The following is a 27,053-nucleotide window of genomic DNA, read 5'->3' on the forward strand; positions in this document are numbered from 1 at the left end:
GCCCCAATGTTTAAAAAATCTAGATTTTTTTATTTAACATCTGACGCAGTACCAGTACTTTTTAAGCCTCTTTGACACTGGTATTAACAGTATTTATTTATAAAATATTTTACCAGAAAGTAATACATTGAGAGTTACCTCTCGTTTTCAAGTATGTCCTGGGCACAGAGTAAAACAAAATAATACATGGTTACAAATACAGTTACATAAATGAACAAGGTATATATTATATACAAGACATTGCGTGCACAGTTAAAGAAAATATATATTATGAGCGTATGAAACAGTTACAGACCAGATTAAAGTGTGAGACAGCCTTAGATTTGAAAGAACTTAAGCTGGTGGTGGATGTGAGAGTTTCTGGTAGACTGTTCCAGTTTTGGGGTGCACGGAAGGAGAAGGAGGAACGTCCGGATACTTTGTTGAGCCTTGGGACCATGAATAGTCTTTTGGAGTCTGATCTCAGGTGATAGGTGCTGCATGTGGTAGGGGTGAGGAGCTTGTTCAGGTAGCTGGGTAGCTTGCCCAGAAAGTATTTGAGGGTGAGACAGGAAAGGTGAACTTTGCGCCTAGACTCTAGTGATGACCAATCTAGTTCTTTGAGCATTTCGCAGTGATGTGTGTTGTAGTTGCATTGGAGAACAAAACGACAAATTGAATTGTAGAGGGTGTCAAGTTTGCTAAGGTGGGATTGAGAAGCCGAGCCATATACTATGTCTCCATAGTCAATAATTGGCATTAGCATCTGCTGTGCAATACGCTTTCTGTATGTGCTGGAGATGAAAAAAATACTTTCATGCTCAATCTTTGACTGTCCGGTTGGTCATAATTGTATCATGGCCAATTATACTTGCGAGCCAAAGGGACGATAAATGCAGTTGATACTTGCAATACAATGATACATGCCAATCCCTTTATTCATTCCTTCGCTGAAACTGATGCTGTTGCCAACGGCTTTCTGTTTGCCACATAGGCTGGGAGTAGCAGGTATTAGGCCTCGGGCATGGTCAGCGCTTATGCGCTGAGGCGTACTGCTGCTCAAAACTGAGCCCCTGCAGCTGCAATGAGAGCGGCTTTAGCAGGGGCTCGCGCACGCTTGCGGAACCGTGTGTCTCACGCAGTTTTGAAATTTGGCGCTCACCGGAGCGCAGGGCCAGTCACGTGAGCGGTTCGCCTAATGAGGGTGAACCAACTCCGTGACGTCACTGGCCCGGCCCCGTCCTGCCCCCTGACGGCGCGCTGTGTAAGGCCAGGGAAAGCGGTGCTGGGGCCAGGTGGGTAGGTCATTCTCATGTAAGCTAATAGAAATGTTTTGCCGGCTGTAAGAGGGGTGTTGCTGATTTCACATTTTAAGGGGTACCATCACAGCAGGTATCTCCTGTTCGGATCCTATTGGCGCCTAATTGTGACCTGTGGCAAGTCACTTTATCTTATACATCAAAATCTCGATTGCAAGCTCTATGGGCAAAATAGTAATTCCATGCACAGTGCTGTGTACATTGCAGCAACATACAAGAATATTAATATTATTTCACAGCCAGGTGGCCCAGTGGCAAAAAAACAAACAAAAAAACTCACCAAAAAGCATCTATTGTAACGACCAAGAACTGCTGCCTATCCCATGGGAGGGATGAGGTGCTTTCCTGGGAAAGGAATTGGTTAGGAATTGATCCTGACTTCCTTCCCCTGTGCCAGAGATACTTAGTAATAGCAGAGATTGCTTGTGCAGTGCAAAGTGGCTGGGAGATCAACTGGAGGAAGGAAGCCCCTTACTTACCTACCACCAACCTAATATCTAATATAATGGGATAATGCAGGGGTGCTCAGCTCCCATCCTCAGGGGTCATGTTTTAAGGATATCCCAGCTTCAGCACAGATGACTGAGCCACTGATTGAGCCACCTGTGCTGAAGCAGTTACTGATTAAGCCACCTGTGCTGAAGCTGGTTTATCCTGAAATGCTGACCTGTTGGGGGGGTTCTGGATTGAATTTAATCAACCCCTGGACTAATGGACAATTTAAGTATGGTACACTTTTAATAACCGCTAACTACTTACCACATCTGTATCACGTTTTCATTGAAGGATATAAATAATACCATATTTCTTAGACCTATCATTGGCGCAGGGGGAGGGCGGGGGGGGGGGCAGGAGGGTGTCTCATGGCTCGGTAGTTGTATACCAGCAAAAGATCACCCAGGAAAAGGTGATACAATGGGTGACATTGGTTGAAGGATGTGGTAAGTGGGGATGTATTGGTGACAAGTGGAGAAACTCTGAGATCTGTACGGGGGCCGATGCTATTTAATATCTTTATTAGCGACATTGCAAATGCTCTGAGTTGACAAGTTTGCCTTTTTGCAGAGGACAGAAAGATCTGCAACAGGTTGACGCTCCAGGGGAGCTAAACAAAATGATTAATGACTTGAGTAGACTGGAGGAAGGATCAAGAGTGCGGCAGCGACAATTTAATGCCCAAAAGTGCAAAATACTTCCAATGGGTCACAAAAACCCCAAGGCAGAAAACAGGATTAATGGCGCTATAATGTCAACTGCATTAGAGGAGAGGACCTGGGAGTCATTATTTCAGCGGATTTTAAAAGTAGGCAACCAATGTAACAAAGCAGGGGAGAAAGCCAGCAGGAAGCTCGGTTATTAGGTGTTAGCAGCAGAGAGAGGAGGCGGTGATGCCACTTTGTAGATCGGTGGCGAGACCTCAGCTAGAATAGTGCCATGTTCCGTTTTGGAGACCACGGGAGATATGCAAAAGTTTGTCATTGCCGAACCACGCGGTTTGGCGTGGTCATAAGTAACGGATTCAAACTTGCCCAAAATCCGTATTCTGTATAGCAAATCGCGTGGTTTAAACCGCGTCTATAAAAAGTAACAAACCGCCCGGTTTAACAGTGAAAACGCCCGAACTGTACGCGCTTTGGAAGCGGAATGACCTGCGATGGGGCTAACTCCATGGCCAGCCAGATTTTATGGGTTTGGCTCTCTCAGCCTAACCCATATTTCAGGCTCGGGATGGAACTCACAGTCCCAATCTCGCCATCTCTGAAGGAGGCGAGAGAAAGAAATGGGAGTTATTAGAAGCGGTCGCTATTAAAGAGGTACGAGAATTCCAATTGTCGCAAGTAAATGTGAGTCGGAGGCTTTTTAGACAAAGCGATCGGATTGGCGGAGCCGGAGCGAAACCGCGTCTAGAAAAGCCTTCTCCGCGTGGATTGGACATGTGAGAAGGGCGTACGGAATAGCAAAGCATGCCGATCCGATTGGGAAGGGCTCTTTAGACTCGGATTGACCCAAATCGCAGTTACGAGAATATCCCCCATAAGCCTTGCGACGGAGTCAACGTATTTGTTTCGGAGCGACGTCGAGTCGCCGTCGCCAGGCATTATAAGCGCAGCCTAATGCTAAGTCCCCAGGAGAGGCAATTTGTAAGACACACGGGGCAGGGAACCCGCACAGCAATGGATCTCCATGATCTGGAGTCCTTTCATTCCCCTAGTGGTTCCCTTGTGGCTACTGGAAGCATTATTAATTATATTTACTGTTCCGGACGCCACACATTTCATTAGAATAAGTTTGCACTGCAACTTCTCCTATTGCTGTCTGTAAGACATCTCCAAGTTGCAAGAGCAGGGGCAGTAAAATAGTGTATTACTTCCATCTGTGGTATCAATTTTAGGATAAAATTAGTCTTGATACGTAGCCCTTCGGGAAGTTTATAGGGCTACAATAGTGTTAGATTTACTCCTTCATAATGTAAAAACGTAAGTGTAAGCCCCATTGGCTTTTACCAGGAGGTCTTGAGCAATTGGCAAGAATCTCAGATAAGAGCGATATTGTTACATGCTCCAGTGTTGGGACAGGCCCGGGAATTTAAACTGATGACACAGTGCAGATCAGAGGTGTCATAGATAATGTCTAGGAGCTTAATCTCTTCTTTGATAAACTGGCAGACTGTAAACAGAGGAATGCATGTCTATCATCTTCTTTCCCTGTGTCACTCCTTTCTTTTTACCGACCTCACGCATCTCTCCATCTCCAGCTTGCTTGCATGTATAATCTCCCTCTCTACTAATTCCCATCTGCCCACCCAATTAGAATGTAAGCTTGTTGGGAGAAGAAGACCTGGGTAGCTGACTCACTTGGCATGCGTACTTAAAGATCAATGTATACACACAACATTGTGGGAGTAGCTCCTCTTCGTAAATATGACTAGCTATGTTTGTGGGGATATTGTCACTGTGGACAATAAAGAACAAAAGAAATCTTTATTGTCCATGATTATTTTGTTCTGTTTTGCACCGTGTTTTTTTTTTTTTAAACTTAATATCAGCAGTTTGCACGTCATTACCCAGAATCCCTGGCTGCAGTTTGCATGTCATTACCCAGAATCCCTGCCTGCAGTTTGCATGTCATTACCCAGAATCCCTGGCTGCAGTTTGCATGTGATTACCCAGAAGCCCTGGCTGGAATGGAAGCACTGTGTGCTACGCGATAATGGGGAAAGACGGAGTTGCAGAGCTGTCTCACATGTGAATGCACCACACGTGACATTATTATTTACTGTACAAGGTATTTAGGAAAAGAAAGAAAAAGAGGAATTATTACTTGTAGAATTAACCAAGTTATTGAAAGCCAGGAACACTTATTTGTCGTGTGGGTTGACTGTTCCCTTACTTAGCCCAGATTACCTTTTCTGACTCACATTCTTAATTAATAAGGATGCAATTTTGTAAATAACTCCCCCAACCCCCTAAAACCTATACATTCAAAGTACTCTCTCTTATTACTCATGACAATCTTCTTACTATATATTTCTGAAACTGTCGTATGTGTCTGTGTCTGTATGTGTCTCCCTGTGTCCCTAGGGGAAATCGCATTGGACCTTTGGCCTGTCACTCCGCCTCAGGCCAATGAGATGGCTCCCTTGGGCCGCCCGCCCCCGCACACCTCTCATTGGCCTGAGGCGGAGTGACGGGCCAAAGGTCACACACACACCTCCCGCCCAGGTAAGTCACACCACTGCGTGTCCCGCCTCAACATATGGCCCCAGTAACTCACCTATTTCAGGGGCGCAGCCTCGCGCCTCAGGCCAGGCCCCAGGCCCACACAGGAACACACAGTCCCACACAGGCCCCACACAGGAACACACAGGCCCCACACAGGTACAAACAGGCCCACACAGGAACACACAGGAACACACAGGCCCCACACAGGAACACACAGGCCCCACACAGGCCCCACACAGGAACACACAGGAACACACAGGCCCCACACAGGAACACACAGGCCCCACACAGGCCCCACACAGGCCCACACAGGAACACACAGGCCCACACAGGCCCCACACAGGAACACACAGGCCCCACACAGGAACACACAGGCCCCACACAGGCCCCACACAGGAACGCTCCGGCAGCCGGGCGGCACATCGGGGGACCAAGCGGTCGCCCGGGGGGTAACGGGGGAGCGAGCCCCGAGTCACGGGGAACGGGCGAGGGAGCCCCGAGTCACGGGGAACGGGGGAGCGAGCCCCGAGTCACGGGGAATGGGGGAGCGAGCCCCGGGTCACGGGGAATGGGGGGGGGGGGGGCGAAGAGCGAGCCCCGAGCCATCAGGGAACCAAGAAGGGGGAGCGGCCAGCCTCCGAGCCAGCGGGGGGACGGACGGACGCCCGGACGGGGGGGGGCATGCGGATACATAAATTATGACAATACATATGCCCCCTGCTCTCTACCCCCCCCCCGCTCCTCCCCCCCACTTCCCTTTCCCACCCCCCACTCCCCTTTCCCCCCCGCTCCCCTTTCCCCCCCCGCTCCCCTTTCCCCCCTTCACCCCCCCTTCGCTCCCCTTTCCCCCCCCCCAACCCCCTCTACGCTCCGCTTTCCCCCCCGCTCCCCGTTCCCTCCCCTCCGCTCCCCTTTCCCCCCCCCTCCGCTCCCCTTCCCCCCTCCGCTCCCCTTTCCCCCCCACCCCGCCTCCGCTCACCTTCCCCCCCCGCTCCCCTTTCCCCCCCCTCCACTCCCCTTTCCCCCCCTCCACTCCCCTTTCCCCCCCCTCCGCTCCCCTTTCCCCCCCTCCCTCCGCTCCCCTTCCCCCCCCTCTGCTCCCCTTTCCCCCCCCCTCTGCTCCCCTTTCCCCCCCCGCCGCTCCCCTTTCCCCCCCCCCCTCCGCTCCCCTTTCCCCCCCCCTCCCCTTTACATTATTAAGCAGGGAATATGCCAAGCAACCCACATTACAAAACCGGGGAGAAAAATGATGTGAGAGTCACGCGTGTTTGTAAGAAGCCTAAAGATCCAGGACTACGGATGTTCTATTGTGAAGAAAAAAAAACAGTCCTTTAATTCAGCCCTATAATAAGATTACAGAACAGGCCTGCATGCAACTGACTGAAAATGAAATTATTGTAGTAATAACAGTGTTCAGCAAAGGTTATGTGGGTTAATTAAGGAGTGCAGTTAGACACATGGCATTCAATTAGCATTTTGTTAATAACAAATAATGAAGTTCCCTCAATATCTACTGATAACAGATATATTGGCTTCAAGTAAGCAAAGGTTGGGAGCCGTGTTGTGTGTTGGTCCTTTTTACCATGTGGTAACAAAGAAGGGAGTAGGGGGCTGGCTCGCCCCCAGCTGCAGGCCTCTCCCTTACGCTGTCCTACGCTGAGCACATGGCGCGCGCTGGGCCTCCCTCTCGGGCGGCGCACGCCGGGAGCTGGGCCTAACTTGCTTCCGGCACGTGCTGACATCAGAGAGGCCCGTCGCACGCCAGCGTCGGAAGCTCGGCGTGGGACAAAGTGACGGAGAGGCCTGCAGCTGGCGAGAGCCGAGACCCGGCGCCAACTACAGGACCGGCGCCCCCCGCAGCCCCCCCCCGGCCCAGGACACTTGTCCCGGCTGTCCCCTTCCCCAGTCAGCGGCCCTGCCTACTCCCTCTCCCTCCTTGGTTACTACATTGGTTACACGTGTGAGCAAACTGTTCCCATGTAAGTTTAATTCACTGTAGCGTTCTTCCCATTGAATGCACTTGAAATAGTTTCATTGAACTCATTCTCCCGGCAGCTTTCAGGCCGAGGCCTTTTGCATGCACTGCTACTTTGTAGCAAATTGACCGAGGATAAGAAGATGTTTACAACCGTCCCCTGTGGATCTTCACGGAATCCATCCCGGATTTGGTGGAAAATACAGATCAATATGTGAAATATAGAAAAAGATTCACTGTCATTACAGATGTCCACAGGAGGGGCTTCCTTTAACCCCTACGAACCACTTTAACTCCTGCGGTGTCAGAGGATACGGAAACGTGTTGCAGGCAGAAAAAGGGTCAAAGATGCATTCCCTGCAACTTATACTTTATCTTTCCTTCTTTTCTTTTTTTTTTATATATATAAGGAAAATAGACTTGAATTTTGTTTTACAGCTCACTGGTGATAGGGGATAAAACAAAATGGTCTCCAGATCAATTGTTCTTTTGGAACACCACAGATTTATATATTGGCAGAATATGATGTATATAAGAACGTGCATTTTAAAGCTGCAGACTCAGCAATATCCTACATGTCTTTTTTTTTTAAATAAATCAGTTCTGTACTATGAGAAAATACTTGTAGCATTAAAAAAAAAAACTCTGAATGAATTTTTTTATGTATTATAATGTAACAAGCATCTTTTGTTTCTATAGAAACCATTTACAAAGTCGCATCCCCTTCCTCTTCTGAAACAGTCTCTGGCACACCCCTTTTTGAGCCCTGCCCTCTCTCCAGCAGTGCACCAATTGTATCTAGTGCCTGCCTGGTCACATGATCTTCCCCACAGAACATTGCACCTTTGGTCCTCTTCTGCTGCACCGACAGCCATTTAGTGAACCCCTGAGCCGTATCTTCGCCGATCGATCACAGGAGAACGGATCGATTGGCAGCTTAGCTAATTACTTATCTTTGTGTGATTTGTATTCATGCCCATATTAAAGGGGGGAAAATAAAAAATGGCAGCTTGGACTGCCTCTTTAAGACATGCCTTCCCCACAGATCAGGCAGAGTGGTGACGCGACGCAGTGACGCTGGAAGTGGAGGAGATGGGTGTCGCACCTTTGACATCACTCACCTGAAATGAAGTATTTTCCCATTGTGGATGAGCTACAGGACGTTTATTTGAGGGGTAGCACCTCGTTTCTGTGGGAACGGGCCTGAAGAAAGGCCAAGTGCCTGACACGTAACGCCCCCCCTTGTCCCTGCACATTGTCTCCCCGTGTATTTGCACCTCTGGTCCTGCTTACCATTCCTCGGGCTTTGTGTAGCACGTTTTTGCATTTTTGTATTTGCATGTGTTGTTGAGTGTGGATGTCTGTGAGTCCCCTGTCCCCTGACCCCCAGGGCTCTCTCCCAGGTTTTTGGATGCCTTTTCATGTGGGAGTGCTGGTTTGGGAGACTGTCTGTCTGTTTTGCCCTGAATGTTGCACACATTTTGGGCGTGCTTTCACTATATTAAATTAGAGCAAATTTTACGTCACATTATTGTGTGCTATTTCGCCTTTTAACAGAGTCTATACGGCAAGAGTGGCCAACTCCAGTCCTCAAGGGCCACTAACAGGCCAAGTATTAGGGATATCCCTGCTTCAGCACAGGTGGCTCAGTCAAAGACTCAGCCACTGATTGAGCCACCTGTGCTGAAGCAGGGATATCCTTAAAACCTGGCCCGTTGGTGGCCCTTGAGGACTGGTTGGGCACCCCTTCTATAGGGGGTTGGTGTATACAAGAGGTTAGTTGGGATAACAATGGAGGTGATGCCTGCATAACGAAGGGGAGACGAAACAGATGTTCATGCATTTTCAATACAAATGTTATTACATTTTACAGAGCAGATGTGACCTGCAACATTGCAGAGAGCCCAAATATGGGAATAATAAGGCACCCTAACATACACAATAGTGATAAAGAATAAACAAGTCTCTCCTGATTAAGCATACGGAGCCGTGTAGATTGCTGCTGCTTTATAATGAAGATAAGAGAATATTTATATTAAAACTTGCCATGATGGAAAGAGCTCGTTCTGTAACAAACAGGTTTTCATTTATTTTCCATTTTCCGAACAGAAGCCAGCTGCCAAACCTGAAAGTGTAACTGATGGAATCTAAAACAGGACAGAAATGGAGATAAAGTTGCAGACATGGGCATGCTGGCGTTTTCTAATTGGGATTATCAGTAAAACTGAGAGGTACAGTATGTAATGAGAGAGAGGTACAGTATGTAACGAGGGAGAGGTATAGTATGTAATTAGAGAGAGGTACAGTATGTAATGAGAGAGAGGTACAGTATGTAACGAGGGAGAGGTACAGTATGTAACGAGGGAGAGGTACAGTATGTAATGAGAGGTACAGTATGTAATGAGAGAGGTACAGTATGTAATGTGAGCGAGGTACAGTATGTAATGAGAGAGAGGTACAGTATGTAATGAGAGAGATATGCAGTGTGTAATGAGAGAGGTACAGTATGCAAAGAGAGAGGTACACATGTAACGAGAGAGGTACAGTATGTAACGAGAGAGGGAGATGCAGTATGTAATGAGAGAGGTACAGTATGTAAAGAGAGAGGTACAGCATGTAACAAGAGAGGTACAGCATGTAACGAGAGAGGTACAGCATGTAACGAGAGAGGTACAGTATGTAACGAGAGAGGTACAGTATGTAATGAGAGAGGTACAGTATGTAAAGAGAGAGGTACAGTATGTAAAGAGAGGTACAGTATGTAATGAGAGAGGTACAGTATGTAACGAGAGAGGTACAGCATGTAACGAGAGAGAGGTACAGCATGTAACGAGAGAGGTACAGTATGTAAAGAGAGAGGTACAGTATGTAAAGAGAGGTAAAGTATGTAACGAGAGAGGTACAGTATGTAAAGAGAGGTAAAGTATGTAACGAGAGAGGTACTACAGCATGTAACAAGAGAGGTACAGCATGTAACGAGAGAGGTACAGCATGTAATGAGAGAGGTACAGTATGTAACAAGAGAGAGAGATGCAGTATGTAATGAGAGAGGTACAGTATGTAACGAGAGAGGTACAGCATGTAATGAGAGAGAGGTACAGTATGTAACGAGAGAGAGAGATGTACAGTATGTAACGAGAGAGATGTACAGTAGGGATCGAGAGAGAGAGATGCAGTATGTAATGAGAGAGGTACAGTATGTAAAGAGAGAGGTACAGTATGTAAAGAGAGAGGTACAGTATGTAACGAGAGGTACAGTATGTAACGAGAGAGAGGTACAGTATGTAACAAGAGAGGTACAGCATGTAACGCGAGAGAGAGGTACAGTATGTAACGAGAGAGAGGTACAGTATGTAACGAGAGAGAGGTACAGTATGGAACGAGAGAGATACAGTATGTAACGAGAGAGATACATTATGTAACGAGAGAGAGGTACAGTATGTAACGAGAGAGAGGTGCAGTATGTAATGAGAGAGAGAGATGCAGTGTGTAACGAGAGAGATATATATACTGTGTATAACGAGAGATATACAGCATGTTACAGCAGTTTGTGAAGGTCCCCGCTACAAACAGTGAAAAGAACAACGAAGTACATTTACACATAGCCAAAGAATACTAAGTAACTTTGCTGTGGCAGAGAGAGGGGGGGGGGGTTTCGTGGTCAGTGCCGGGGCAGTTTGTTCTCGGCCTCTAATATTACAGCATTCAGTTTTCTTAAATTAATATTATGCTTCTTTTTTCCCCACATTGAAGCTACCTGTGTTTTGTACCTTGTGTTTAAGGGGCATTATATAAAGGTTACAGCCCAGTCACATCTCACACTGGCACAGTAAGATCTAAAGTGTGTTTCAATCATGTGCCTTATTAGTTCTGCATCTATAAAGTGTGTGCCACTTACAGAGGGCTGTGGAAACCTCAATTGCAAAAAGGTTGTTGAATGCAAAAACAGCACAGGGCTCAGGTCAATACTATAGTTCTGGGCCCCCGGGGAGAGCTGTCTGCGGCCTTGTCTGAGGGTAATTTGGCTACTCAACTGACCCCGCTGTTGTAGCATAAAGGCAATAGTCCACATTTTCATGTCCTATTCTCGTAGTGGCAGTGGCGGAAAAAATGCCGCCCATTGGCACTTACTGCAGATGCCGGAGAGGAGGCGCTGCCAGCAAGGAGAGCACCTTAACAGACTGTCTACACCCACCGATTCACTGTATGCGTTTTAAAGTTTTTATTACTATTATTAAACTATTTTTCACCTTATTTGGACTCACCATCTATTCCGGGGGGACCTTTGGAGATAGTGACGACCTGTATACAGCATTTGCTGTTGAAACAACGAAGAGCAGAATAATTCTCCTCAAAGTTAAACCCTTATGGGTTTTAACTCACACAGGCCCGTGTGAGTATTTGTTTATATATATATATATATATATATATATATATATATATATATATATATACATTTCTCGATTGTCTCCTTGGAGACTATCCACCTATTAGTTTCTGTTATTGTATATATTGACTCCCACCTCCGGTTCCTTTCTTTTACCCCGGGGGCAACTGAACATCCTGGGGATTAGTGCGCCCACCAGCTACTAAGAGGAAGGTGTGTGATTCCAGGAAAAGACCCTCTACAGAGGAAGGCTAAGGCCCCGCTCCCAGAGTCAGCGCACCCGCACTGCTGACAGGCGGTGCGCTGAGATACACAGACCGCGATATGCGGTCTGTAGGGAGCGGGAGCCGGAGTGGGAGGTGGGCGGGAGTGGGAGGATTGACAGGGAGGGGGGGCGTGGCTTGAGCGGAGGGACCCGCTACTCTCCCCCCCTCCCTCCACGGACTGCAGGAGGGAGCTGCTACTCTCCCCCCCCTCCCTCCACGGGCTGCAGGAGGGACCCGCTACTCTCCCCCCCCCCTCCCTCCACGGACTCGGGCTGGAGCACTCATACATACACACACACACAGACAGAGGCAGGCACACACATACACACACACACACAGACAGGCACGCACACTCCTCCCCGCTCCCGGAAGCCTCTCCTCCTCCCGAAGCCTCCCCTCCCCTCCCCATTGGCTCACAGCCACACCACGTGACGCGTCAACGCTAGGAAACACCATTCTCTTGTGTCTCCTAGCGACTGACGCGCCACAGCGTGTAGTCAGCTGTGCCGCCAGGGGGGACCGGGACCGGCTCGCGAGGATTCCCCTGCTGGTGGGGAACTCGCTACATTGCCGCCCGCGCCAACGAGCGCAGCGGGACCGAGGCCTTAAGCCCAGAGAGGCTTTTGCTCACACAGGCCTGTGTGAGTATCTGTAGTAATGCACTTACCTCAGTCCATCTTTGACTCATAGTCACTAGTATAGTGCTTCTCACTTACCTGTAAATTACTGTTGTTCTACTGTTGATCTGCAAAAACTAGATCTGTAATAATCTTGATTAAGAGGTTAATAGTGTACATGATTTCTGATGACCAAACACTGGCTACCCAGTTCATAGTCTAATTTACAGTCTATAGTTAGTCAGTGCTATGGAATGTTTATTTAAGCACATAAGCAACAAACAGAATACTTTGTGCATTACGCCCATTCTAAAGCTTCCATAGGGGATTGTCACCTACATATTAGGAATGGGATGGTGGTACTATCATCACTAAACTTTAAGAATTAAACTCACAAGTGCTAGAGCGGCATGTAAAACACAATTTATGTGCGTGAATCCTTTATTTATGGGAAGCCAGCACATCCCATATACATTTCGTGTATGTGGAAGGAGCCTCACCTGAAGATCTTTCTGTCACGCTGTGGTATCCATTTCAAACGAAATCTGACGGTGACTTCCCCTTGATCCCTGTGAATAGTTTAGGAAGGTCTTATTCCTAACTCAGCCTGAGAGAATGTTCCCATCCAGCCGGGATGAAAGATAACCACTTCAGGAGGGGCAGTGCAGATGTGGATGGTGATTTATAAATGTCCTTTCCCTTTCAAAAGTGTAGGGTTAAGAGCAAGTCAAGGGCCGATGAGATAATTACACGGATCATTTGAATCCTTCCATCTAATTTAAAACACATTCCTGGCGGGCATCCTATCATCAGATGGCATTGTAAGGCCTAGTATTGTAAGGTTACTGGTTCAACAGATAGAAGGACTCGGTAAATATTGTAAAACCAACGAGGGTCGCAAAGCCTCCCTAAATTCACCATCAGTTCTGAGCTGGTGCAAGATCCTTAAGCAGCAAATATCCTAGAATCACTCCCAGGAAAAAACTGGTGCTACCAATTGTACACAGGCAAGTACCACATAAAGTCCAGAACAATATTGCACAATATGAAATGAATAAAGCGCACTTCCGTCCAGTGTCCCACTAATCAATGAAACAATAATGTAGACACCTCACTTGAACCGTGCCCCATGACTATCAACGGGTAGGGGCTAAAAGTGGTAAGGAGGAATAAATAGCAGTAGTACCGCCGTGTCCCCTGTTGAGGAACAACCCGCTAAGTATACCGCTACCCTCCGCCACTGCCCTCCTACACCCGGTGTCACCCACGGACAAGGAATCCTCACTGCGGAGGTAGGGGAAGGGAGAACTAGAAGAGTAGACACTCACAGTCTTGACGCGCCGGGTCTCCGGTCAACGATGATGTCAGGTACCTCTGAACCAGAAGAGGAATTCAGCGTGCTCCAGCCCAGGTATATCGAGCAAAAATAGAGTAGTAAGGCGGTTCACTGCTGCCGCAGGGGTATAAAAGGTGGTAAGGCGGTTCACTGCTGCCGCAGGGGTATAAAAGGTTTTATACCCCTGCGGCAGCAGTGAACCGCCTTACTACTCTATTTTTGCAAGATCCTTAAGCAGCACGAGAAAAATCAGAGTCTAGGATTGAAGCAGGGACCCGCGGCTTCCCGAGATACTTACCTCCGTAAGGGGTGCTGGTCTCTGCTCGCTAGGAGGGATCATGTAATGACCCCTTTTCAAAGCTCCGACGCCCTTCGGGCTATTAGAATGATGGTGTAGATGCCTGACTATGGGCATTTTCATGTTCAGGTATCTACGTTGTTGTCATTCGAGCTCAACGGAGCCGGTGAGGGCTTCTGACTGTTTCTGCTTCCTGTAGGGAGAGAGACACAGAGGGAGAGAGACAGGGAGACACGGATGGAAGGAGAGATACATGGAGGGAGAGATACATGGAGGGAGAGATACATGGAGGGAGGGAGACACACTGAGGGGGAGACAAGGAAGGAGGGAGAGAGAGACACGGAGGTGTACCACCTTGGACCAGGCCTGCAAGCTTTTGTATGCTTGTACGTATTTTTCCTGACAGTAGTACATCTAGAACTCTTAGGGCTTTAATCTAGAACATGTGATGCCCGGAAACCCACATAGAAGTTGATGGTGCTGTGCGGTAGCACCAAATTGGCGCTTTGGTACTTTATAGAATAAAGCCCTTAGACATCGCTCAAAAATTCCCACCCCAGCCTTCTGTATCCAACTCACAACCCAGATCCAACCCCACTGTGTCATATATTAAAATCTCATTTGGGATCTGAGACCCCAGCGGGTAGATTTAAGGCAAAGACTTTCCTCTGGCAGGCTCACCCGGCGCGCTCCACAGAAAGCCTCCCCCTGCTCCAAAAAATGGGCACCCTCATGTTGAACAGGGTGCTGCCACCCACGCATTTAACAACCAATGTCGTCATCCCATGACTTTAGCCCTGGGCACCGGAAAAGCTGTTGCCTGGCCTAAAATCATGTCTAATATATTAAGGGCTTTGGTAGGAAATGGAGTCTAGTAGCTAATAACTTGGAGGAAATGTTTATCAGTGTTCATAAGCAAGAAGGGTCTCCCTTTTTTTCCCTCTGGCCACGAACAAATGAACATATTTTATTCAGTGAGTGTCATGTTTATTTTCATGCATCTGTTTCCTAGGGTTTGAATGATCTACATATCTGTCAGTCTGTGTTTTTCTGCATTTCGCTGAGAGGGGAACATTTCAGTACATTTTCCAAAAGCCCCTTGAACCTTCAGTTCTAAAGCAGATGGTCAAAAGACTGATCCTACGGTGTAAAAGGAATGTAGGGTCTCCTATCAGAACGGGACGCAGGAACATATGGGAGTCATTGGAGCAGGGCATTGGGAAGAGGAGACGGTGGTCAATGACTCAAGCATTACATATAATATTTGTACAGGTGTGGCCAAAATATTAGCATAGGGGTCATGGCAAGAATGTGGCTGGAAAGAAGGATGTTGATAGCAATTGTCAGCTTAGAATTGAAATTCTGTTGCTGTGATTCATTTACTTTGCTGGGATTTTAATACAGAGGAGAGAGAGAGCGACACCCGCTCAGCCACAAGTAGGGAATCGGAGAGCACTTGGGGAAATTGTAGGCAAGACCCGAACAAAAATCAGAGCCCAACAGAGGCGGAGAGTGGGCAACGAGACAGAGCCCCCAGATAGCATGCACTCAACGATTATTTCAGCAGTGAGTGCGTGCTCAGTGAGTGCGCGCTACATGGGGGATCCATCTCAGTGCCCACTCTCCACCTCTGGAGCGATACTTGGGTTCTGATTTTTTTTTGTGGGATTTTAATACACGGGGAAGCGTATTGACCAGCGACTTCTCCCAATATAATTACATTTAATGGCTGATGAGAAACGTGAAAGAAACGGCCTCCGTTCTGCATACATTTGGCATCATTCTGCACGAACCGGCGGTGCAGGGAGAGGTGGCGACCGTGGAACAAAGTGGAGCTACATGCTTAGATTTAATGCATCACGCCTTGGCCCACAGGGTAAAGAAGTAAAATAGGAAACTAAAGACACGAGTCTTGGAGTCTGCTTGATGTATAGATCCCATTGTGTTGGGATTGATTGCAAAGCCTTCGTGAAATCACTCTGTTTTATGTCACACTGGAAAACCTCATTAATCCCTACAAACAAAAAAACACGCAACTCCGAGAAAATGCAAATCTGTCATTTATTTAGTTTTTGTCTCTGTTCTATTAGCTTACTCTGGGCAGTTAAATTGGGTCTGAAATCCCTAATTTAAACATGAAACTGTGCTTTATTGAATCACATGGGAGTCATCTCTGTGGACGCACGATTTGCATCCGTGCATTAAAATGGTTAAGGCAGGAATTCATTGAAAAATACAATAAACTGAGCATCTACACTAAAATGTTTGAATGAAACACCACTAAATAATTCATAAGTAATTGCATTCTATAGGCAAGGGAGAAAATGCTTTATTTGTTTTCTATTGTGTGTGTGTGTGTGTGTGTGTGTGTGTGTGTGTGTGTGTGTGTGTGTGTGTGTGTGTGTGTGTGTGTGTGTGTGTGTGTGTGTGTGTGTGTGTGTGTGTGTGTGTTGCTACATTGTTTTTGTACTTGGTGTTAAAGAAAGTGTGTGATCAGCATCATTTTGAATGGCTTTTATTTTATTTTTTCTCGGCAGTAAAGTGGCAACACAATACACCACCAGGCGGAGAAATATCCTACAAATTGCTTCCGTTGCCTGCCTTTTCACAGGCCGTCCCGCACCTTTTATTGCTCAAAGTCTTTTTGTTGGTGTGTAACCAAGCTTAGCATTGCTATTGGTGCAGTTGATTTCTGTAACTAATTTGCTACTAAATGCCGTAATGCGCGCCCCCCCCGTGTCCTGGTCCCTGTGCTCGCGCCCCCCCCTCTCGAGTGAACCGGCGTCAAATGACGCAGAGGGTAACGTGACATCATGTGACCCAGGAGCGTCATTGCCATGATGTCACATCACAGCCATTACCCCACGGAATTGGGGCAACCACCCGGGCTTCACCTTTATTATGTGAGGCTGGCTACCCCAATACCGTCACAGAGCCACAGTCACAAAACAAATGTCCTTAAGTAGTAACATTTTCACGTTGAAATTTAGATTGGTTAATAATATGGAAGTGATATCTTGGCATTGTACCTCACCATCTCTCAGAAACTTTAAACCTATTCTGGACAAGATTTAGACTGCTGGAATACTCTCCTTATTTGGCCGGATCGCTTGACTAAAAATGAACTCCTTCCCGAAGTTAATCTACCCGCTGCAGATGCTTCCTCTATTAATAAATCGTAAGGTTACTTCTCTTATCAATAGGATGTTCTCAGACTTTGTTTGGAGGAGAGAGAGAAAAAAAAAAGCAAAGAGTCAAGATTGATAAACTTTGGGCAGACGAGGGCAAGGAAGGAACAAACTTTCCTAACATAGCTTCAATGTAGCTTGTTTATCTGGATATGTAAGAGATTGGGTATTCAATATGTCCGTGTATTCAAATAATAGTCTTTAGTCTGTCATGGCACACCCCATTTATTCGGGCTGCTTCACTCATTTCTATCATCCTTAACCGATAATATCAATAACAATATTCTATTTTTGTTTTAATTCTTGGCTTGGAAGATACTTTGGAGAAAGATTAAAAATCAGTCCTAACCACTCATTATGCCTACCTTTCAGATGCAACCCAGATTTGTATGGCACACGTCTGGTTTGGTTTCTATTTAAGATTTTATTGACCATCCTAATATGTGGGCTCCGACATTTGATGTTATTAAAGAACCATTCTTACTGTCAAACACACATGTTGTCATGTTCTTGCAATGCAGGCATTATATCTCTCCTTTTGCATCTTCTACTCCCAATTTTTTTTTTCAAGAATCCAATTTACACAATATCCTAAGTGACTTTGTGAGACATCGTATATTGTGTGTAGTGGTCGGTGGGGCTCTCGTGGGGGAGGGGGGGGGCTGGTGCGCCTTCAGCTCCCTGTAGCTCCTCCGTTCCTTCCACTTCCACGTTCCAACCTCACGTGGTGGACGTCTTTGGGTGATGATGTCTTCACATAAAGTACAGATGACTTTGCCACAGATTGACAAAGCATTGTAGACTTGCATACACTTGTATGACTGGTACATACACTGGCGACACACTTTATTCGAGCTCGGCTAGTCCCACGAATTCGGGTATACCCGGGTGTATTGAGGTTTGTGACTGTTTTCTGCCCGAGTGCATTGGGTTATTTTCCAGGCAGGGATTGAAGCATTTTATTCCCGCTGGCTGCAATACTGCACAGTATATATATATATATATATACTGCATTACAATTCATGAATTTATGCCATCTGGTAGACACGCGAAGCATTGCAGCCTATTAAATCCTAATCATTATCATTTAACAGATCAGCCGCCCGTCAGCCAGGCATGAACCCAGGCTGGGAAGGCAAATGCAACGGGGCTTGTCAGAGGTGAGGAGCGGCGCATTCCAGGTATCTGCCAGGTACATACTGGGTATTTGCTCGAATAAAGTGTGTCGGTGCAGTAATTTCACACAGCCCAGTTTGATTGTGGATCTGTATGGCGATCATTGTCTTTAGGATCCATAAAAGATCATAAAGGACATGTGTCCCTCAAGAAAATAGTCTTTACCAGGGGGATAGATTATGGAGAACTTCCTGTTTATCGGAATTTCCCCTCAGAAGCTTACGGGATAAGTTATTGATTATCAGTTAAGTATTGCTCTGTCGTCTTTGTTGAGTAGTGTTACGATCTTTGCATATACTTCTTCTATTCTTACTTCCTCTGTTGTTGCAGAACCTCCAATGTAATACATTGCAATAGATATCTTCATGGGCTCAGCTATTGTATCATCTCTGAGCTATTAACATTGAGATGTATTAATTATGGGACCACCCAATTCTAGAACAAGATGTAGCTACATAAGGAACTACTTATTGTGTACCCCAGCATGGGTTTTACAGGCCTGACAACGATTCCATTAGAGAAGCAATTTGCTTCTGTTGTTCCTATATGTTGTCATTACATAACTCATCACCAATAGATTACAATCAGATAACATCCGTTTTTGTGGACACAAAATCAGTGATGAGTTTCCTGCTATCCTTGGAAATTATCCCACTCAATAAATCTCTTTGCAGTTAGCTGTAGTTTAAGCACTAGTGTTTCCACCATGACTAGTTTACATACCATGTTGAAAGCCTATTGAAATGTCAATTTATGTGTACAAACTCCACATGGAATAAGGTTTACAAAGCAGACAGAAGGACCGGCTTGCCCTGCTTTTGAGACGATTCACCGCAAAAGAGAAAAGCATCGTGAATAATCTGTCTCTGAAAGCTTTGAAAACAGATAGCTGGAATTCTATCTGAAAAACATCACAAAGAACATGAATGGGACCTGTTAAGCAATGGATGACAATACACTGGTGCAGCTAGCTGCCTGCACTTTGGAAGGTTTTCCATAGCAGCTAAAACGTAAGAAAAAAGGAGAGGAAATTAAAATAAAGGGTGTACCATATGGGCTGTAACTGTCTCTTTCTCTCCACTTGTCAAGGACAAGAGGTCTTCCTTGATAACCCCTTAGTAGTAACATCTTTTGAGAGTAGATGACCTGACTTAACTGTCATTAATCAATTGCACCCTCTATTCAACTGATATATGATAAAGTCTCTCTTTCAGAAAAGTCACAAGGCGGATCTTCCCCTTCCTTCCCCCTTTTGACCTGCTCGCTGCCGCAAGCTTCCTGCTTGCATCTTTAGTTTGGTGATACTGTATATTGCTTGCTATTAAAAGTAGGAGGTTATAGTGTCTCTCGTAATAACCATACGCCCAGAGTTGGATCTTGTTCTCTCTAAGGTGAATTTACAAAGCTGTCAATTTCTCCTTTTAAATCACCTGCTGTTGCAGGAAGCCGCAATGCAGTACATGGGCAAAGTGGTTCAAATACGAGCCGTGAGATATTTTTCCAAAATTCGATACATGCACAGATATCCGAAGGCAGGTTGGGCACTAGCAACTTTGGCCGGATGCTCCTGAAGCCGCAAGCAGCTTCCCTGTTAAAATCCGACCGTGTGCGAAGTCCCTATTGCAGTGATTGGGCGGGAAGGGAGCAGGGTGTGGGCTGGTGGCTGGATTAGTGTGTGGGTGGGTATACAGGTTACAGACTTGAGGGAATAGGGACACAGCCAGGCGGGCACAGGAGGTGACAGGCAGACGGGTACAGGAGGTGACAGCCAGGTGGGCTGGCTGTTTAAGTGTATAGTTATGTGTATTATGGATGTCCGGTCACCATTTATTGTTTTCAATTATGGAACGTGCCCTATATAGCTAGCATCCTAAGTAACGGCCCAAGATTGTTCTCATGCAGGAACATCTTCTCAGCGGGGAGATCTCAGAGTAGTATCTCCAGAGCATAGTCAGGTCGGCCCCACCGGAAGGTCCTCCGTAAACTCCCGATCCGTTAAGTGCAGACAAAGAATGCCGTCTGCAGTAACGGGATAATAATCCTCGAGAGCAGTGTGTGTGTCCCAACAAGGGTCCACCAGATATAGGGCATTATGAAAGCTATGCAGGAGATTGCCAGTATAACCAATACTAAGGGAAACAAGCATAAGGAGCTCCCCAGCGTTGGAGTGAGAGCTGCCAGGGGAAGAAGCGCAGAGTAACCATATTGTGTGACACCAGTTAATATCTGAAGTTAAGCGTATCTGTTCTATGGCGACCTTTATAACGGCGGTGACTAAAGCTCTTGTTTGTAATATAAAAGTTCCTGGCGCCCCTCCTTATTCTATCTGCATATCCACGCCCAGCCTGCACCCACCCAGCACCCTTAACAGCTATGAGAGTCTGAGCACTGCCATGTATATATCCAACTCCATGTAGACTCCCGTAGAGTCGGACATGGAGGGTTTATTACGTTTTATACGATTATTGGCAAAATGTGGAAATATTTGCCTTCATTCACCAGTATGTGTCCAATTTTTTTAATGTATTTTTTTACTATTTTCAGTAAAGTTGATGCCCATTTGAAATGGTAAATATTTCACACCCCTAAAATCACCAGTGAGCTAGTAGTGCACAAAATCCTAATCATGTTTCATACAGAGGGGGTGGGATTAGAAATGCATGGAGATACTCCTCATCAATATACGGTGCATCACAAGGGTTTATTTTGGAGCTTGATTCTGCGTTAACACCTAATGGTTTGAATGGCAGTTACCGTGGGATCAAGCTCCCATACATATTTACATAGTAGATGAGGTTGAAAAAAGACGTACGTCCATCAAGTTCAACCTATGCTAAATTTAGACAACAGATACCCCTTATCGGAGTTGAGTGAATCTCCACCTATGTTTTTCATTTATTTCATTTCGTCTTAAAAAAATTTGCATTTAAGGATAAAGAAAAACACATGTTTATCTAAGAGAACATTTCCCCCTCTCTTATAATCCCCCAAAATTCCACATCCCAAGTAGAACAGATGAATGTGAGATAAGATGGGGCATAGATAGGGTTAAAGCAATAGTCTAAAAGAGCTCAGCTGCGGGCTAATTAACTCACCCCACTGAACCAGGCAGGGTTTTTACAGAAACGTATTTCACACCAGACAGAGAAGGGTGGATGCTGGCTGAATGTCAGGACTCTTAGCAGGACTCTTGTCACTCTTAGCAGGAGAGCTGTGCAGTTTAAGCAGCAAACTTGATGTGGTCAAGCTACCAAAGTAGCTTTAATGTTAATCAGACTGCAAACAGGAGTAGGTTTTGTTTTGTGGCCTTGCACTGATGCAGATAAACGAGCTGGGACCAATTCTTAGGGCTGTTCTATAGTGCGGCCGCGTGCAATGCCGTGCACACGCACGGCAGATATAGATGGCTGAGGTTAGTCAGCCCTTCTATACAAGGGCCGCGCACGGCGGGGAGCCGACAGACCGGCGAAGACGGGGAAAATCATCTTTTCGCGCCGCTACCGACGCTGAATGTGTGTGTGTGTGTGTGTGTGTGTGTGTGTGTGTGTGTGTGTGTGTGTGTGTGTGTGTGTGTGTGTGTGTGTGTGTGTGTGTGTGTGTCAATGATTGCACAACTAAAAAAATAAAATATTTATTAAACTTTTTTTTTTTCTTTTAGGACTTCCTTCACTCATAAACCCATGCACACCATATACTCACCCATATACACCCATATACACCCATATACACACATATACACACATATTCACACACATATACACACATATACACACATATTCACACACATACACACATATACACCCATATACACCCATATACACCCATATACACCCATATACACCCATATACACCCATATACACACATATTCACACACATATACACACATATACACACATATTCACACACATATACACACATATACACACATATTCACACACATATACACCCATATACACACATATACACACATATACACACATATTCACACACATATACACACATATTCACACACATATATACACATATACACACATATTCACACACATATACACCCATATACACCCATATACACACATATACACACATATTCACACACATATACACAGTACCTGTAGCTCCCGGCTCTATAACAGGGAAAAGCATGCGGCACGTGCCCGCGCGTCTGCACAGGCACGCGCGTCTGCACAGGCACGCACGGCCGCACGCAGTATAGAACAGGCCTTACTAACTGAGCAAACTAAGCAAATAAACAAGGCGTAGCCAATGACAGACCATGCTACTGCAGTTCTTGAATTCAGTGGGCAGCCCTAAGCGGCTAAATATAGGTTACATTAAGTGCTACAATAGACAATTGCAACGTAAGAGTTACTGCAAAGAGCAATAGGCGCTTTTGGCAATAGAGGGATAAACGGTTTCATAGACAGGGCCATAAGCAAAAATGTGTTTTACAAAGAATATGTTGTTGACTTTGGCAGCTTAAGAACTAAAGTCATAAATATTAGGATGGCGCAGTGTTAGCGGCAGGGGTTCCAAGCCAATTCATCCAATAAAATCCCTCCTCCTGTTATTGGTACAAAATAAATCTCTTGCATGATCTGACCCAGGGAATAGAATGTTCAGCACTATAAATCTCCTGCTTTGCTAAATGATTTCCTCATGGCCTCATCCTCCTGATAATTTGATTTATGGTAGTGAATATTTCAAGATCTGGGGTTTTATCTGCAGCTGATCACCGTGAACTTTTGACAGCAGTAATGCGTTGTAATAATCCTACAGAAGTCCTAAAGGCAGATATCTTTTATTATCAAGGAGACCCAACCGCTTATATTTCGAGTCTGCGTCGGGTGGATTGAAGCAAACTTGTTAAATCAATCCTTTAAGCCTTTTCCTTTTTAAATTCTCTCTGTGTTCCAGATCAGACGGAAACAAATACAGTTCACCCCTTGGCTAACCGGGACTGTTGCATATCTCTCTGGCAACAAATACCTTAAAAGGTGTCTAGAATATGCATTGTTCCCCCAATAGCCATAGATAGTGTTTCGCCAACATGCGTAATATTTTATACAGAGACCACCGATGCTGCCCTTTTGACCCACAATATAGAAAACACATGACTGCAATCCAATCCATGGACGTGGCTCCACTACTGGTGTTAGTGCTGGTAGTAGCTTTATCTATTGGAAGGCTCCAGCTATTTTATTTCAGGTCTACACATTCAAAAAAGACTTGGGCTATATCTAATAAGTGATGCTAAGATGCGCGGTACTGTATAGCTCATACACTAGCATGGACTGTAGGATAGATTAGGCCTTGCCACCCCTTACTGAAGCTAGCTGCTGGGCCCTGCAGCGAAGTCGCTGGAGATCCTTATAGCACCGTTCAGTGGGAAGGCGCTGATCTCTTCTCCAGCGCAGGAAAAGTGGCTTTTTAGTATATTTGCATAATGCGCCTCCATTGCGTGACATGTGTAGTCATACTCAGTATAGCTTTTATTGCGACGTGCTTCATTAACCTGGTAAGTGAACATGCCACTTCAGGGCCCGAGGCATTCAGCAAGCTGCGGTGTGGGGTATCACACTCGATTTGACGGTAACTGTCATTCAAGTCCCCCGGAACAGGGAGTGATACCCTGCATCGCTATATAAATCGCAAACTAAATACTTTATTCATTGACAACTAAATAGTAGCAATTATCAAAGTAATAGACGTCTGGTCAATTAACCCATAAGTGTACGGTATATTTATTTGCATATTTACCCTGGTTTGACTTTCCTTGTGTATATACTGTATTCATTAAAAAAAGGCACATTTCATTCATTGACAATGATAATCAATAGCACTTTGTCTTGTTCGATAGCCGTGCAAGACATGGCAGTGAGCAACCGTGCGTGAAACAGTGTAAGATATTTGATGTCCCTGCATCACTGAGAAGTTAAAGGGACGGGCGAGGGTTTCAGGACTCGCATTCTGTCCCAAACCTACGGACCGGCAGATACATTTGCCTGGAGACTAAAATAGCTTTATGAACATGACCTCAACCCTTGCCTGTCCTACCTGGGATCTCTCTGCCGGCACAGACAGCTGACAACTGTGGGGTGCTCACATTATCTATGTTTCAACATCTGTGCGGAATGCAGTGGCGCCCGTGCAGGGACTCACTGTTTTGACACTAAGGCCTGGGACATAGTACAGTTGGCCGTGCTGAGCCGCGCTGAGCAGATGCACTTACCCCCTGCATCTGTGATCAGCGCGGCTTTAGCAGCCGCTTCCGCACGCTTGCAGAGGCTCAGATATTTTGAGGAGACAGGATTGCTTGAATTTCGGCGCTGAGGGGAGCGGAGGAGCGGTCACGTGACTGAAAACAGCCAATGGGAGCGAGGGACTAGCCCCGCCTTCCACTCCGCCTCCGTCACGCCTCCCGCCACGCTTTCGCCCCGCCCCCAAAGCGCACTCACTGCCTCGCCTGCCAGGACGCAAAAAAGCTCCTGTTTGAGCAGGCGAGGCGGAGCAGGAGCGCGGATCAGCGCGGCCCGAGGCACCATGTCCGAGGCCAAACACTGCACGGTGCTTGGGTATGTGGGAGACGTTACAGGGCAGGCGTTTGCTCAGATTATAACCTGGGTAGAATCCAAGGTTTCATTTTCTTCTCGTAATGAGCTGCCTTATTCCAAGCTTGCGATAAAGTCAGGCTGAGAAGTAATTTACTTGTGGGGAGTAAATTATCGTTAAGACTCGCTTCGGTCTACTAGATCGTAACTAGATATTAAATGGTGTAATATCTTCATTGGGGTCTGCGGATAGCCTCACGAAACAGCTGAAACTCAACCAGCACGCATTTGGGATTTATTTTAATTTGATCAAGGCCTTAACACCCCTTTAATATAAGCCTGCCTCATGCCACCACGGGGCTGTATGAATGTACAGTATACTTGTACATTAAGCACATTGTGTGTAAACTTTGTTAGCCCCGAAAATGGATTACATTGGATACAGATGTTACAGTTCAGAAAGAAATTACACACCCCAAAGATTTGGCTCCGTAATTGTTTTAGGTTCTACAGTATGTGTTATAAAACATGCATTAGGCAGGTTAATGTGTACAGTCCTATGTATGCACAATTATATAGCGCCAACTATGTACGCAGCACTGTACAACATAACAATAGGAGGTAAATACAACACAAACAATGGGAATAAAGGCAACAGGCTGAAGGAGACACTGCCCACAGAGCTTACAATCTAAGTTCTATTATTGCTTTATATTGCAGACATATATATCTCCGATGAAGTCACGCTATTGACGACGAAACGCGTAGGGACGTTGTTAACGTTACACACTCGCACGTCATCACACAGACGGGCAGGAGGAACGCAGCATACATCACAGAGTTTCCGGAGGACGTTTGTGGAGGTTGTTCCATCTACCCCTACTCCCGGATGGGAAGGTACTCGATTGTACCGCGGCTGGATTTCCGTTGGACCTTTGCAGTGGCGCAACCTTGAGAAATGGTCTCAGAAATGCGATTCCCATTTTGACATTTGTGTAGGCGATGATTTTCGATTTTCGGTCTGATTTAAATTGTATATCTGGTTTTATAATATGGAGCGTGCGCTCTCCCCTTTTAACAATGTGTATATATATATATATATATATATATATATATATATATATATATATATATATATATATATATATATATAAAAGAATGGAGGGCAGTTGGCACACTGTAAACTGATAGTCCACTGATGCTTGTCCCATATGCACACATATACAGATACATTGACCAGATGGAGGTCCGGGAAAAACGAGACAGCACACAGCCAGGGAAATCCAGAAATATTGTATTCAATAGAAATACATGGCACTGCATCCAACGTTTCGGTCATCAAAGAGTGACCTTCCTCGTTTTTCCCGGACCTCCAAATTTATCTGTATATATATATATATGTAATGAGGTACTATGTGCAACAAGGACGTGTATTTGCTATTCAATTATAAATACATGTATGTTTTCCAGTTGGTACAGAAATTGCTCATAATCTCCAGTTGAAGAACAAAGTCTTTGAAAATGGGCTTAGAGCAAAGGGTTAACGTGCATTGCTGGTAGACCTGGCAGTGCCGGGGTTAAGGCATTAGCAAAGGTATGATTCATTATTGAGTCAGGCAACAGTGTGTGCTTCCAATAGGCAGGAAATTGAAACATTTCCTTTTGTTTGCCAGCCGCAGGCCAGGTGCATTGTGGGGGCTGCCATTTATAACTGGAGAACAAAGAGATTGCAGGCGGCCCTGAAGCTTTTTATAGCTTGGCAATATAAACCTACCAAGTCCAGTCAATGAGCGGGAGCTAAAAAAGGGCAAGGTTCTTCAAAGCGTGGGAGCACATCTTCTGTAGTTCATGCCAAGCTATGTTATTGCAGTAGGTTTGGGGCGTGGTTAAAGTTAGGAGCACAGTAAACTGTTTGCAGTGGCATGCTGGGTAATGTAAGTGATGGGCACCTTCAGTATAAAATCAGTATTCTATCTCTAAACCTTTTCTGGACCTTATTCATTCCTTTAGTTCCACATGCAGGTACTTACTTACAGTACACTTAGGGTGGCCAGGTGGCTCCTCCAAAAATACTGGACACATTGGTGAAAGGTGCGAGACGCTTGAGACACACACACACACACACACACACACACTGATCTCACCTCTCTCCACTCCATGCTGTTTCCTCCTCTCCTTGGCCCCACCCCCAGGCTCCTGACACCTCCTCCTAATTTATTGCAGGATGCTCTGGTTTGGGGG

The 27,053-nt window shown here is 45.9% G+C and overlaps 1 long non-coding RNA gene across 3 annotated transcripts in view; it reads left to right on the plus strand.

Moving 5' to 3' along the window:
• LOC142472115 (uncharacterized) overlaps positions 1-25,885 on the plus strand; it is a 65,439-nt gene extending 39,554 nt beyond the window's left edge. For 2 of the 3 annotated variants that reach the window (XR_012789606.1, XR_012789605.1), the window contains 2 exons: positions 9,105-9,226; positions 11,089-11,206. This is a non-coding gene — a long non-coding RNA (uncharacterized LOC142472115). Of the gene's footprint in view, positions 1-9,104; positions 9,227-11,088; positions 11,207-25,532 lie in introns of those variants that run through there. The other variant, XR_012789607.1, reaches the window with a different exon arrangement.
• Positions 25,886-27,053: the final 1,168 nt, after the last annotated feature.

Source organism: Ascaphus truei, chromosome 21, assembly GCF_040206685.1.
Source record: "Ascaphus truei isolate aAscTru1 chromosome 21, aAscTru1.hap1, whole genome shotgun sequence".
NCBI lineage: Eukaryota > Metazoa > Chordata > Amphibia > Anura > Ascaphidae > Ascaphus > Ascaphus truei.